Here is a 13,576-nt window from a genome sequence, read left to right as displayed (position 1 = left end):
CAGGTTCTCTTCCGGGCCTGGACTGGTAGGGCTCCGCAGAGTTAGCAGTGTGGCTTTTTGTTTTGTCTTTTTCGATTTGTTTGGTTTTGGGTTACACTTGGTGGTACTCAGGACTTCTTTCTCTATGCTCAGAGGCTACTCCCGGTGGAGCTCAGGGAACCATAAGCAGTACTAAGGATGGAACCTAGGTCACCCAGATGGGGCAAGTGCCCTCCCTGCTGTACTAGCTCTCTGGATCCAGCAGTGTGTTTGAGGGACATGAAGAGGAGGGGGAAAGAGGCCATGTTCAGCCTTTTAACCTCCACAAAATTTGATTTTTACAACAAAGGTTAGATGAAGAGAAATCATCTTAAGGAAGAATCTGCTCAATTTCTCTCTGTCCTGAACTAATACTGAAAGGATCCGAGGACAAGAGTCTTATTTCAAAGAGAAGCAAGCACCCTCATTCACAGAGAGATGGGGGCTCATTCCATATGCCAAGAGAATCACGGGAAGACAGGGGAGAGAATCACAGGGCGACAAGGCCTCGCTCCCCATCCCTAGGTAGTGAGGACATGCACACTCCCGGGAGACCTGCTCCTCCTGCTTCTACGGCTTCTGGCCCTGCCTACGGGCTGCACTGTCTCCTCTGGGGTGCACCGTGATTGTGTCCTTCTCAGAACAGTCTGGGCCAGTTCCCTGTCCCACTCACATGACACTTACGTCAGAGAGAGCAGAGTTTCTGTCCCTCTCCAAACACTGCACTTAGACCCTCACTGAAACTTCCTGTGACCCCTTCTGCCTGGGCTCTGAAAGCACAGTTCTACACAGACCTGAGTCCACCTCTTTCGACTCTCATTTCCGATTAGCATGGCACATCCATCAGGTTGAGCATAAGCTCCATGTTTCCGACCACAGTGCAGTGACTTCAAAGGGCCTGCATCTGTCCTGGACTCTCTGGGGAAGGAGCATCATCAGGGCAATGCCCTGCTCTAGCCAGTCCCTGGGAAGAAGCAGAGGTGGCCACTCTCCCCACACTGCCTGTGCCTCTCAGGAGGTAAATGACAGGCCGCAACTCAAACATTAAAATACAGACTTGGTGCACACATGGGGACTTTTTGGGTCTTTAAGGAACATCTTCTAAAAAGGCTCTTTGTATTGAATCACATTCCTCTCATGCAGCAAAAAGGAACATTATTGAGGAAATCCCCCTGAGTCCTTCATTAGTGAGGGAAAAATCCATTCCACACACGTTTGAAAAGTGAGATGCCGCCTTTGAGTCAGAATGCTGAGATGACACTTCCAGTGATTCCTCCTCAGGGCATCCACTGAAGATGGTGTATGTGCCAGGATCAGGCAGTTGCCAGGATTGGGTGTGTGCCAGAATCAGGCTGCCAGTGGGAAGGGTGAGAAGGGCTTGATGTCAGGGAAAGTGGGGCTTATGGCTATGGCCATGTAGAAGTGCTGCCCAGCTGAACCTTCACACTTAGTGAGGGTGGAAGAGGGGAGGGAGCAGCAGGAGAGAAGAAAGGACAGGAAAGTCAGAGATGGGGTGGGGGGTCACAGCCAAAGAGCACCCAGTGCCTCAGGACCGCTGACAACCACGTGTCATGTGCTGGGCTGGGACAGAGTGTAAGAAAGGGGATGTGGAAGGTGCTGTTTCATGATGACACCCCTTCATCTCCCAAGAAAAGTCCCAACAAAACTAACTTACAATGACGTAGATAAGTTTATGTTGGACTATTTAAATACAAGCTCCATCACCATGGATGCTGTGTAGATGAGCTCCTCAGGCATCACAGTGGATGTTGTGTAGGCAAGTTTAGGAGTCACTTGTAGATGCTGTGTCGATGAGCTTGGAAATCACTGTGGATGTTGTATAGACAATCTCAGGTGCCACTGTGCCATCTGTATAGACAAACTCAGAAATCACCATGGATGTTGTGTAGACAAGATCAGGACTCAGTGTGGATGCTGTGTAGACAGTCTCAGGGGCCACTATGGATGCTGTGTTGACAAGCTCAGGAGTCACTCTGAATTTTGTAGGGCTGAGCTTTCCAGGCATCTGAACTTAGGTTGTTAGTTCCTGCCATTATTGAAGTGGAAGTCTCAGAAGCTCCACTCACTGTTTTCCCTACAACCTGCTTTATCAGGGTTCCCTTGTTCAACTCAGTGTAGCTAGAAATGCAGAACTTGAGAAGTTAGCACCGTGGGGTCTGCTCCCAGATTACACAAACATACATTTCAGTGTAATCTGTTGGAAAGATCTGGATCCAAACCAGACCATCATCCCGTATTTGAACAGTGCAAAGGAAATGGGGAGGCTTCCCAGACGGGGGTTCTTTTGACCAGACACTGGAAGACCAAAATCTTTGACCTGGATGCTGAAAGAAAACACTGCCGACACACATTTTCATCAGCCGCTGAAGAACCTTACGTCTAAGTATGCCGTAGCCCCCCGACACCTTCCTTTGAACCACACTCCTGTGTGTGCCCTACCTTCTCACCGACCCTACTCCTGCAGGCTGGCAGAGAGAAGTGCTCAAACTTGTGGGGTGGTTCACAAGGAAAAGCTGGCTGGGAGGAGAGCTGATCCCCACTGAGTGTGCTCCCTAGTCCCTAGTCCTGACCAAGAGGCCAAGGGAAAGGGGCCAGAAAATGCTGGACTCCTTCCTTCAAGGGGCAAAGGAGCTCCTTGAAAGTTTTTGTCCTTCCATTATATCCCTAGGAATTTTGTGGCTCATGGGAGAGTGCAGACGTAGAAAAAAATTCACTGTCACTGTCACTGTCCTCCTGTTGTTCATCGATTTGCTCGAACGGGCCCAGTCACATTGTGAAACTTGTTACTGTGTTTGGCATATCGAATACGTCACAAGTAGCTTGCCAGGCTTTGCAGTGTGGGCAAGATACTCTCAGTAGCTTGCCGAGCTCTCTGAGAGGGGCGGAGGAATCGAACTCGGCTTGGCCATGTTGGCCGCGTGCAAGGCATATGTCCTACTACTGTGATATTGCTCCATCCCAGAAAAAAAATAGGAATTAGAAATAATAGAGAGAAAAGGCAGATGGACACATACTGCCCTATACTGCCCTAGCACAGGTATAAAAAACTCCCTGAATTCTAACTCGGTCCTCCTATGCTGGCCCAGTCCTGACACAGGGCAAAGAAAAACCCCTACTCCCTATGGGCAAGGGGACACCCCTTTCTCATCCCTCTCTTCTTCTTAGTCCTCCTACTTAAGGCAGCAACAGCTGATCTGCCAGCAGCAGCAGTCAAATTGGAATGATGAATTATTTGGCTCTTTCCACAAGTGATGCTAATTAGTCATTTCCTGTGTTGTTCCTCCCAGGAGTAAACACATTTAAAACTTCTGGGAGGAAGAAAGGAAAAAAAAGCTTAACACTAAAGAGGCCACAGTGTGTCTCCCTGGAGGTTGGACCCGGATGTGAGGTGGAGGCTGAGCTCCAGCAACAGCTCCCAACTCTGAGACTGGTGGGATGTGTCCACTCCTGTTTTCTTCCAACAATACTCTGAATGAGTTCAGTTAAGCAAGTTGGAGGCAAGATGGCTTTAGGTGGGGGCTTCCGCTAACCCTCAGACCCGCAGTTTTGGAGCCCAGCTGCTCCTGATCAGAATGATCATTCCCCTCCTGCTAGCAGTGCTACTTTGGTCACCAGGTTCCAACACACCCGGAACACAGCAGCAGGGAGTCCGGTCCTGGAGAAGCAAGGTCCTGCTCTCCCTTCTCTCCAATAAGAGGGAACCCAGCTTCACCCGTCAGCAGGCAGAAGGCCCTGAAACTGGAGCCCCTTGGGAAGAGGGAGATGTTAGGCCTGGAAAAGGGCTGTGGAGAGAAGGAAAGTCGAAAGAAAGAAAGAAAGAAAGAAAGAAAGAAAGAAAGAAAGAAGTGGGCAGACGCATCCTGCTCTCTTCAGGAGAGACCCAGAAACTGAAGGCTTGAGCACGACTCCAAAATGTCAAAGGAGGAGGAGACTCCCTTGGTACCTAACACCTAATCAGTATGATCAAGTGACAGTGTCCAGCCTGTGAGAAGGAAAGAAAGTAAAATCTCTGGGACAGTGATACAGAGATGCTTCAGGCATGGGTATAACTGATGTAGGGTACAGGGATTGAGAACAGGGTCCCTGTGAGCGAGCCCCAGAACTCCAGCGGTCAAGTTCATGGTTCAGTAACCCCAGCTCTGGGCACAATTAGGAAATACTCCTTTCCTGAAATAAGAATACTATCACAATACTATCACAAAAGAAAAATATGCCAATAAAGGAACCCGAGAGATTACAAATACAATAGCTAAATGAAAACATTTCTGTGGAAGAACTGGGAAATGGAAGCAAGGAAATATCTCAGAAAACAAGAAAAGTCAAGCATGGGGAAAAAAAGAGAAGAAAAGAAGAGACACAGATTCAGGGATCAGCAAACAGATAATGGAAACCCCAAAAAGAGAAGAACAACTATCACATGGGGTACTTCAAGAAGTGACACGTCTCCAGCTCTTGCAGACAGAGACCCCACATGGCACATTAGCTCCAATGTCGGAACAGCACCAATGCAGAGATAGGCAGGAAGCTCCCGCTCAAGGGAGTTGGGGGAGTCCTTTAGAAGGAAGGAAAAACCTACAACTGGAGACTGTAGGAGGTTTCGCTAAAGAAGGGAATGATGGAGCCATATTTATCCCAAGAAAAGTGAGATGCTAAAAAGGCAAAGACATGTCATCATTCTGCATGTCTTGTCTGGCCAGCAGTGAGAAAGAACCCTTTATTCCTGTGCTGGAATAAAGAAGTCTTAGCCCAGAGGCCAGCCAGCAGCTGTGTGACAGGAGACAGCAGAACAGAGGTAAGCTGAGCTGAGCCAATCATCATTCTCCCCAGGATGGCAAAGCTGGAGGCAGGGGAAAAGTGGTGAAAGGAGGAGCTCAGGAGAGGACCCAGGAAAGCCCTGGGCTTCCTGGGGTCTTGGAGTCTCAGTACTAACGTCTAAATCTATCACTGTGTGTTACTTTGATATTATACAAAAATAACTTGCAACAAAAGTGCCATCTATCACTGCTCCAGGGGACAGACCAATGATGTGATGCAGTTTCAGAGAGTCAAGGTCTCAAGTCTAGTGCCCCGCTGTGCCGATATTCAGAGAAACCCGCCTCTTCCTTAAAAACGAGTTTCACCGCGTCCCTGGAGTCCACTCTCCTGTCCTGACTCAGAGGTCAGATGGAGAATCTCTGAATTCATTTGTGGGAGGATTTGATGCCGGCAACTCGCAGGTTGCTTGCTGGTCCCACGGCTAAAGGCATGCAGGGGACCTCAGGAGAGCCAGAGCAGCACACTGAGCACATATCAGCCCATCACAGACAGAGGGCGCTGTCAATACGCCCAGTCTCCAAATCGTTAGCTCCTTATTTGTAATCAAGAATCTGTAGCATCTAAGATGAACAACATGACGATTGGGGTGGGAAGGGGGCAGACACCCATTGGATCTCAGGGCTTATTGCTGGTTCTGTGATCAGGGCTCATTCATCAAGGCTCAGGGGACCAGATGGGCTGTTGGGGATTGAACCCAGGTCGGCTGTATGCAAGGAAAGCAAGCACTCTATGCACTGTAGTATCACTCTGGCCCACTGTACTTTTGCTGTGGCCCTGCAGCATGGTGATTTGATATACACAGGCATAGTGGAATGCATATGCATCTCCTCAGTTATCTTTATGTGAGTGTGTGTGGTGATAGCTTCTAAAATCTTAGCAAGCAACTAGGATACGGAAGTAACCAAAGTATAGGTTGACAAATGAATGAACAAAGAAAATGTGCTAACCCCCCTCCCACACACACACATTCAAAACAGATGGTTCAGTCCCAATAAGAGGAGATTTTACCGTTTGTGCCAATATGAATAAAATGACTTCGTGCCGACTGAAATAAGAGACTCTCACTTACGTGTGGCCTTAAAAGATAATGAGCACAAGGTGGGGAGGTGGGCAGTAGGGGAAGTCAGTGGCCAGAGGGCACCGAGCTGCAGCTGTGCAGGAGAAAAGAGCAGAGCAGAGCACACAGTGCAATGACTGGAGATCCAGTCTGTGAGCAGAGACGCTTCGTCACCGATCTGCTGAGGGACTTTAGAGAGTGACTGCTTCTTTGTTACCAGCTTTCTCATCTGACAACGGATGGCAATCAGGAGACCCGCTTTGAGCTAAGGAGTATGAATGACTGTACCCAGTACGAATAGACACATCACTGCTACTGCCACGATGACCTGCGGCAGTCCCCTTCGGTAGTAGAACCAAGCAGAACTCTCTTTCAAGAAGGTCTTGAACCTTGGGTTCCCTGGTTCTCTCAACTTGTCCAGCACTTACCACCATGGGCGCACATCTTCCTCTCCTGGAAGGCCCCTCTGGGCACTCTCAATGAGGCTTGCTCCCCCCGCCTCCTTCTATGTTGGTGACTTTGCTCCTTTCCTCTCTGTCCTCTAAACAAATGATTCTACTAGAAGACAGCCCAGATCCCCAACTCTCCTCCTGTTATGCCCATGAGACAGTTGCCTCAAATTTCCCCAAGCTCCGAGGCTGTATTTCCATTCTCCCACTGACACCTCTACCAGAATTCTCTCTGAGAGACTGGAGACTTTCCCCAACCATTTATCTGCCATCTTCATAGTCCAGGTCACAATGACAGTGTCATTTCTGGTCCTGCTTTCTTTCTAACCATTCATGAGTAGGTCCTGGAACTTCCCTCATCTCTGTCTCTTCTCTTCCAAACTCTCTACTTTCCCTCCTACCTGCACCTGTAATGGTTTCCCATTCTGTCCATCCTGATCTGATTGCTTTGATCATGCTGCTTCTCTGTAAGGATCAGTGGTTCCCTATAGTTGCCTTCTGCAAACACCAACCTCCATAGCTGATGCCTTGATTCACTTCTGTCCCCAGCTTCTCACTAAACACTATCTCGTATCCTGTCTGTTAAGACCACAGAGTTCTCCTTCTTTTCCCCCACGAATTCAGGCTGTCTGTCGGTGGCTCTGACCCCTTACAGCTCCACACCGGCTTCTTGGCATCATATTTCACTCTGAGGCAGGGCGGCTGCAGCCCCACCTCTTCCCCACCAGAGTATGGCTGTGCTCCAGCTATGCTTGGGCTGTGGCTTGCATCCAGACTGCAGTTTGTACAAGCAGGTGCCTAAGAAATGTCTTTGAATGAAAACTCAGGACTGCCTTCAAGTGCCTTTTTGGAGCTCATCAGATAGAGCTAATAACTAAAACCTTCTATCTGGTGTATACTCTAGCCAGGACATAAATCTTGGTCATGGGTTTACAAACTATTGCGCTGGGAAAGCCAGAGGTCGAAAGGGGACTTGAATCAAGGTGGTGATGACATGGTTAGTGCCTTGGCAGACCCCAGGTATGGTCCTTCTCTCCCAGGGTTTACAGTCCCTGGCTAGCACAGCAGAGCACAGACTGAAGGAGCAGCTGAGGGTCTAGGCTTCTGCCTGCTTCAGTAGAGAGGGATTCTAGGATTGGCCTTGCAGAGTTCTTAATTCAGCCACCCTATTCTGCCGCTGAAAATGGCCCTGGAAGGAGACAGACTGGGCACAGCAGTCGCTCACCTTCAGCCAGCTCTACTGCACTAACTTCTAAGCCTCAAACAGAGACTATTCCACTCACAGGCACAAAAGAGAGTGAATCTCCGCAGGGATCTGCCCCCACCCTCCGTAGTTCCCCCAAAGACCAGCAGACAAGGAATGGGGTGCAGATAAACACACAGATGCAATCTCTAGAGACTGCTCCACAGCCTTTGGTTGCTCCGCTCAGGCTGGCCTTTCTGGATGAGCTCTGCTGGCAGTGACAGATACCCAGAGCAGAACCTGACAGTCTCTCTTGGTAACGGAACTCTGGCTTCAAAAGGCAAAGGAGGGCATCACCCACTGACCTTATTCCCTTAGAGAAGCACTCCGACCCTACTCGGCCGAGTTTAAGATAAAAGGGGGGGAAAGGCAAGTAACTCACTGCGGTGATAAAGAGCGCTTTGGAAAGGCACTTGACAGGCACCGAAGCTTGGGGAGGCGCTGGCCAATGCAGCCAGCGCCCGAACCCCCAACCCTGTGCAGGTTCCCCCTTCCCAGTACCCAGGCGCTCCCTCTCGCCACAGCTGAATCTCCACATCCATGCGCTAGGGCCTGGGACCCCCAGAAAACTGCATTCCCGCAGTACAACCGGGGTTCTCCGGCTGGGCGTGGGAGGGGGCAGTCTCTGCCCCTGGCACCTCTGCCCTCCTCGTAGCTCTTCCGGTAACTCAACGGCTCCCTACTCTCCCGAGGTGCAGGCAAGTCGCTGCCTCCAGCACGCAGCAGCCCCGCACCAGGCCCCGCGTCCTGCGCCCCTGTTCCGGGGACTCTCCCAGCCCTCTTCCTGGGGCGCGCCTCGGCCACTCTCGGGATGCTCCTCTTCTCTCCCCCACTCTCCCCGCTCCCTGGCCGGTCCCCTTGGAGGGGAGTGCCCGTCAGGGAGGAGACCGCGGGCAGCCCTTCCACCAGCCGCTCGCATCCGGCCCGAACCCGCTAGGAGGGCGGCGTGCAAGTGCGCTCCGGGGTCTGCGCGGACCTCCCCTGCCTCGCCCCTGCCAAGCTCGGCTGGGGTCTCCGCGGGAACGGTCCTGCGGGTGTCCTGGCCACAGGCGAGGCAGTGCCGGGCGGAGGAGGGATGCAGGACCAAAGCCTACTCTCCGGGCAGCACCGAGCGGCGCGCCCCAGCCCAGCTCTGCCCCAGGTCGCCACGACTCCAGCTCAGCGGTCCCCAGGGCCCCTCGGTACTCACAGGCCGGAGCCCGGCAGCCGGGCGGATCCCGCTGCAGGGGTAGAGCGGCTCCCGCGCCCCGTGGACGCCCCCCCGGCCCCGCGGGCGGCGCTGCGGCTCCGCGCCCGCTCCTCGCGTCCGCGCTCTCCGCCGCCGCTGGAAGGTCACCCTGCCCGCCGCCCGCTCGCCGCGCCTCCGGCCCCGCGGACCGCAGGATGCGCCCCGCGCGCCCCGCCCCGCGGCCCCGCGCTCCCGCGCCCCGCGGACCCCCGCCGCGCGCCTCGGGCCTGGCGGCGGGCAGGGGTCGGAGGAAGGCGCCACGCGTGAAGGCAGAGGGGGCCGGGTGCAGGTGGGCGGGTGCGGGCTCGCCTTAGCGCCAGCGACTGGCCTCGGGTCTTCTCCCGGCAGCTGGTCCGCCCAGGGCAACCCTAGTTTGTTTCCACAAGCATCACGGGTCCTCACTCCGAAAGAGCAGAGCGGAGGTCGGACCCGAGCCCGCGGCCCCGGAGTGGTGATGTCTCTCTCAAAGGCGCCCGATGCTCGGGTCTGGATACTTTCCGCAAAATCCCGGCTCTTTTCTGAATCTGAAACAGTACAAGCAAGCGTGAAGAAACTCCAGAACCCGAGGGGTGCCTGGTTAGGAGTCAGGGCACAAAGCGGGGAGCCAGGGCGCGCTGGGCGGCAGACACCTCTACCCGAGACACGGCCTCAGGCCACCAGACGGCTTTGGGGAGAGAAAATAAAATGTTCATTTCCGGCTGCCTGAAACTCTACTGCTGGGCCACAGCAATAGTACGGCGGGGAGGGCGTTTGCCTTGCATGCGGCCAACCTGCGTTGGATCCCCGGTATCCCAAATGGTTGCGTCACCAGGAGTAATTCCGAAGTACAGAACCAGAGTAACCCCTGAGCATCGCCGGGTATGACCCAAAAAAGCATGTATAAATAAAAAATAAATAAAATTATACTGCTCATTTTGTTTCTGTTTAAGAAGCAACTTTTCCCAAACTTGAGTAAAACATAATGAATTTGGTAATTAAAAAGTCAGTTTCTGCCCGGAGGGGAAAGGGTGTTGGTCCCTTCCGCCCTCCTCCCTCTGGAAAGAAAGATGGCGGCCACATGGGAGCCTTGTGGACAGCAGGTATGAGCCGGGGGTGTGGGGGCAACTAAAACCTCATGGGAAGGGGGGCGTTCCGGTCCGTCCTTCACGCCCTACCGAGGTCACCAGTCGCCCCCCGCGAGCGGCTCTCCAGCACGGCCACGGCCCCAGAAGCACAAGGACTTAATGCAGAACCCGGCAGCTTGGAGCAGAAAAGTGAACGGACTATGCGTTAATCCAGGCCATCAGGTCTGTCGGGAGGGGAAAGGGTGTTGCCCCAGTCGCCTTCTCCTCTCTGGAAAGAAAGATGGCAGCCGCATGGGAGCCTTGTGGACAGCAGGTATGAGCTGGGGGACTGGGGGGCGACTAAAACCTCATGGGAAGGGGGGCGTTTCGGTCCGCCCTTCACGCCCTACCGAGGCCACCAGTTGCCCCCCACTAGCGGCTCTCCAGCACGGCCACGACTCCAGAGCATAGAAACCAATTTCTTAACTATCTGACTTTCAGTAGAAATACTTCCAGGGTCAATAAGTAAAATAGCAGAAATCCAAAACCAACATATAATTCTTGAACCCAGCTGTAGAAAGCAAATCACTTCACAATGCTTTGTCAGCATGTCTGATTCGGGGGGCAGGGGGGCGGTAAACTCTAAATAATAGTGGTGAATCTTTTATTGAAACAATGAATCTAATCAAAGCAGATAGAGTGTTAACTAGAATTCATCTGCCCCACAGGGACTGGGAGGGGTGGGGGGTGGGGTTTTATTGGGGTTCTTCATGGTAAAAAATAAGTTTTGGTAAAGGGAAATGTGCTTGATATTTGCATGACTGAGACCTAAACCTGAAAGCTTTGTAACCTTTCCCATGGTGATTCAATAAATAAATAAATAAATAAAAATAAATAAATAAAAAATAAAAAATAAATTAAAAAAAAAGTCAGTAAAATATAGTGCTGGAGGGATACCAGTAGGGCACTTGCTCTGCATGCTATCAACCTGGGTTCATCCCCAGCACCCTAAATAATTTTCCTAGCCCTCCAGGAGTTAACCCTAATGCACAGCCAGGAGTAAGCCTGAACACCACTGGGTTGTCCAAAAAGAAGAGAAAAAAAGATTAAATATTGCACTTTTTTAAGTGGGTAGTATGTGTATTTAAGGAAACAATGATACTCATATATCTGATGGTAAAAATCACAAGAAAATACTCTCTGCTCTTCCTTGAGTTCAGAGAAAGGTGAATCAGATCCTTTGATCACAGAGGTAAGGCTCTCTGCACCAGCCCAGGCACCATGTGTCCCTCACCCTGCTCTCCTGGCCCTGGTGTCTGCTACACTCTATCCACCCTCTGAGCACTGGGGACCTCACCAGGCAAGTCTGATCAGGACTGTTCTCTGTACAGACACTGCTGGCTTCCACGCTTCTAGGTTATGTCCAAATTTAGCATGGCCTTTGCTTTATGCCATGCCCCAGTTTTTCCTCTTTCCACCACAGCCCCCATACACATTGCGGCTCTGTCCCCTCCACTCCTGCCAGGTCCTGCTCTGTCCCTGGGATCTCTTCTTTTCCCTGGCATACTTTTTCTCAAAGACCTAAGTTACATTGACTTTTAGTCTGACAATCTCTCAAGTGCCAGGGACTTTCTGTAATGATTGTCCCTACCTATGGCGCTGTGTGAATATGGCCATACTAGTGGCTTCTGAGGTGACTCTTCATGTTTGTCTCCTTTGTAGTTTCAGAATTTGTAAGATAACGTTGGTTTGTCCTTTCTCTCTTGCCACAGGGAGCTTAGGTTTATTGGGTTATACCCATCACAGTGCTCCCGAGTCACTCTCATTCCTCTGTTTATCTGTAAACTCTTCTCCTGCCCTCCTCCCCAGCCAGTTAATCACCTTTTCTCCCTAATCAGATTCTGTTAGCTTGTAAGATCAGATTCTTCTAAGGACACTGAACTTGTATTGTAAGTTATGTCCTTTGCATGGTTTACCTTAAAGCGATGTCCTTTCTGCATGGACACAGGAAGACAGTTAATATTATGCTTTGTAACTTGGGAGTTGATTGACTCCAAATAATATTTACTCCTGGGCATCTGCTTTCTTGATTCAATTGCCCGTAGTTCCTAGCTCCCCCAAAGCAGGGTCCCAACGAGGGACTGAATGGACCCAGGGCAAGCTGTGAGTCACCCTGGCATTGGAATAAGGCAGGTCAAAGTGCCACAATACTCAACTATAAGTTGAGGGCATGGTAATAGACAAATGCTCTAATGATCCAAAGGTAACGACAAGACTAGAACTCTGGTGTGAGATATATATATATATATATATATATATATATATACATACATATATATATATATCGGAATATAAAGTGAGACGTCTTCAGGAAGAACCAAATTGTAAGTTTATATCTCTTACTGTGCTCATACAGAATGACATTGCTAGAAATATTGGAAGTAGATTTACTACAACTATTTAAGTGGATTACTAGCTGAGGAAAGAACACACCCTCATTGGGATCCCACCCTTGAGAGGATCTCCTAGTAATCTGGAGTAATCTCTTTAGATGAGATTTTATTCTTGAGATAATCTCCTGGAGGAGTGGTCTTACCTCTCTTTGTTGATTTGTTAATGTTCAACCCACCTTTGTGTCAACACCCTGCGTGGTGATTGTTGTATAAACCAAGACTGTAAGATCGGAGGGAGCTGGGGCTTGGGCTCAGGCTCCAGAGGGCAGAGTCAGAGGTGAGAGGGGCTCAGGCTTGAGAGAGAGAAGCAGAAGGGGAGTGAAGATTGGAATAAACTACAATTGATACCTCCTGGCCCTTGTTTCCTTCCTTCGCCTGCCCATCGCCATGCCATCGACCTCTCCAGGGTGGGGTAAGCCGCCTGAGACGACCGAACGTGGGCGGCGAAAGAGATAGAACACTGCTGGACTTTTGAAAACACACAAGAATTCCTTGATCATTTAAGGCCTAATTCACTCTGGTCTCTTTGGGAGCTCAATTCCTGACAACAGGCGGTACAAGATCCTTTCGTGTTTGTGGTGACTCGGGAGAGCACTGGCTCTTTGCGACTCTGTAACAAGACACATGGACTATGAGGAGGCTCTGGATTAGAGCATGGGGAGACATTGGAGTTCCCCTACAAAACATGTCCCATGCTGTGGGGACACATGACAGAGTTCAGGCATCCCCAGAAACCACGTCCTATACTGGGGACACGTGACAGCACCAGGTGTTTGTTGTAAGCCACAAACTATGTCCCATGCTGGGAGAACACAGTGACAGGGCACCATGTGTCACCCAAAAACCACGTCCTGTGCTGGTAGAACACAGTGACAGGGCACAGGTATACCCGACAAGCCACGTCCCCATGCTGATGGGACACATGATGTAGCACCAGATATCCCCACAAACCACATTCTGATACTGGTGGCAGAGTGACGGATCACTAAGTGTCTCCACAAACCACATCCTGTGCTGGGGGTGGAGCATGCAGACCAGGCATGGTAGAACAAAGATATTGTGTGTCTGCATCTGGGCTACAAGTTCAAGATCCAAATGCTAGCAGGGCAGTTGGGGCCTGTCTCTCCCTCTTTACGTAGTGTACAACACACTCTTCTGAGGACCATGTTCATATTTGATTAGAGACGACCCTTATGACCTCATTCCTCAAGGCCTCTTAAAAAACTCAGCTTCACAGATAGTACCATTC

At 50.9% G+C, this 13,576-nt stretch overlaps 1 protein-coding gene across 1 annotated transcript in view; it reads right to left on the bottom strand.

Annotated features, from left to right (window-relative positions):
* Positions 1-8,911, bottom strand: part of TRPC3 (transient receptor potential cation channel subfamily C member 3) — a 60,348-nt gene extending 51,437 nt beyond the window's left edge. Inside the window, exon 1 of the mRNA XM_056134491.1 lies at positions 8,793-8,911. The gene's annotated coding sequence lies outside the window, so the exon portion shown is untranslated. The remainder of the gene's footprint in view (positions 1-8,792) is intronic.
* Between the last annotated feature and the right edge of the window lie 4,665 nt (positions 8,912-13,576).

This window comes from Sorex fumeus, unplaced genomic scaffold (genome assembly GCF_029834395.1).
Source record: "Sorex fumeus unplaced genomic scaffold, SorFum_2.1 ptg000099l, whole genome shotgun sequence".
In the NCBI taxonomy this organism is placed as follows: Eukaryota; Metazoa; Chordata; class Mammalia; order Eulipotyphla; family Soricidae; genus Sorex; species Sorex fumeus.
Note: the sequence above shows the minus strand (reverse complement) of the source record. Positions and strands in the feature narration are given on the sequence as shown.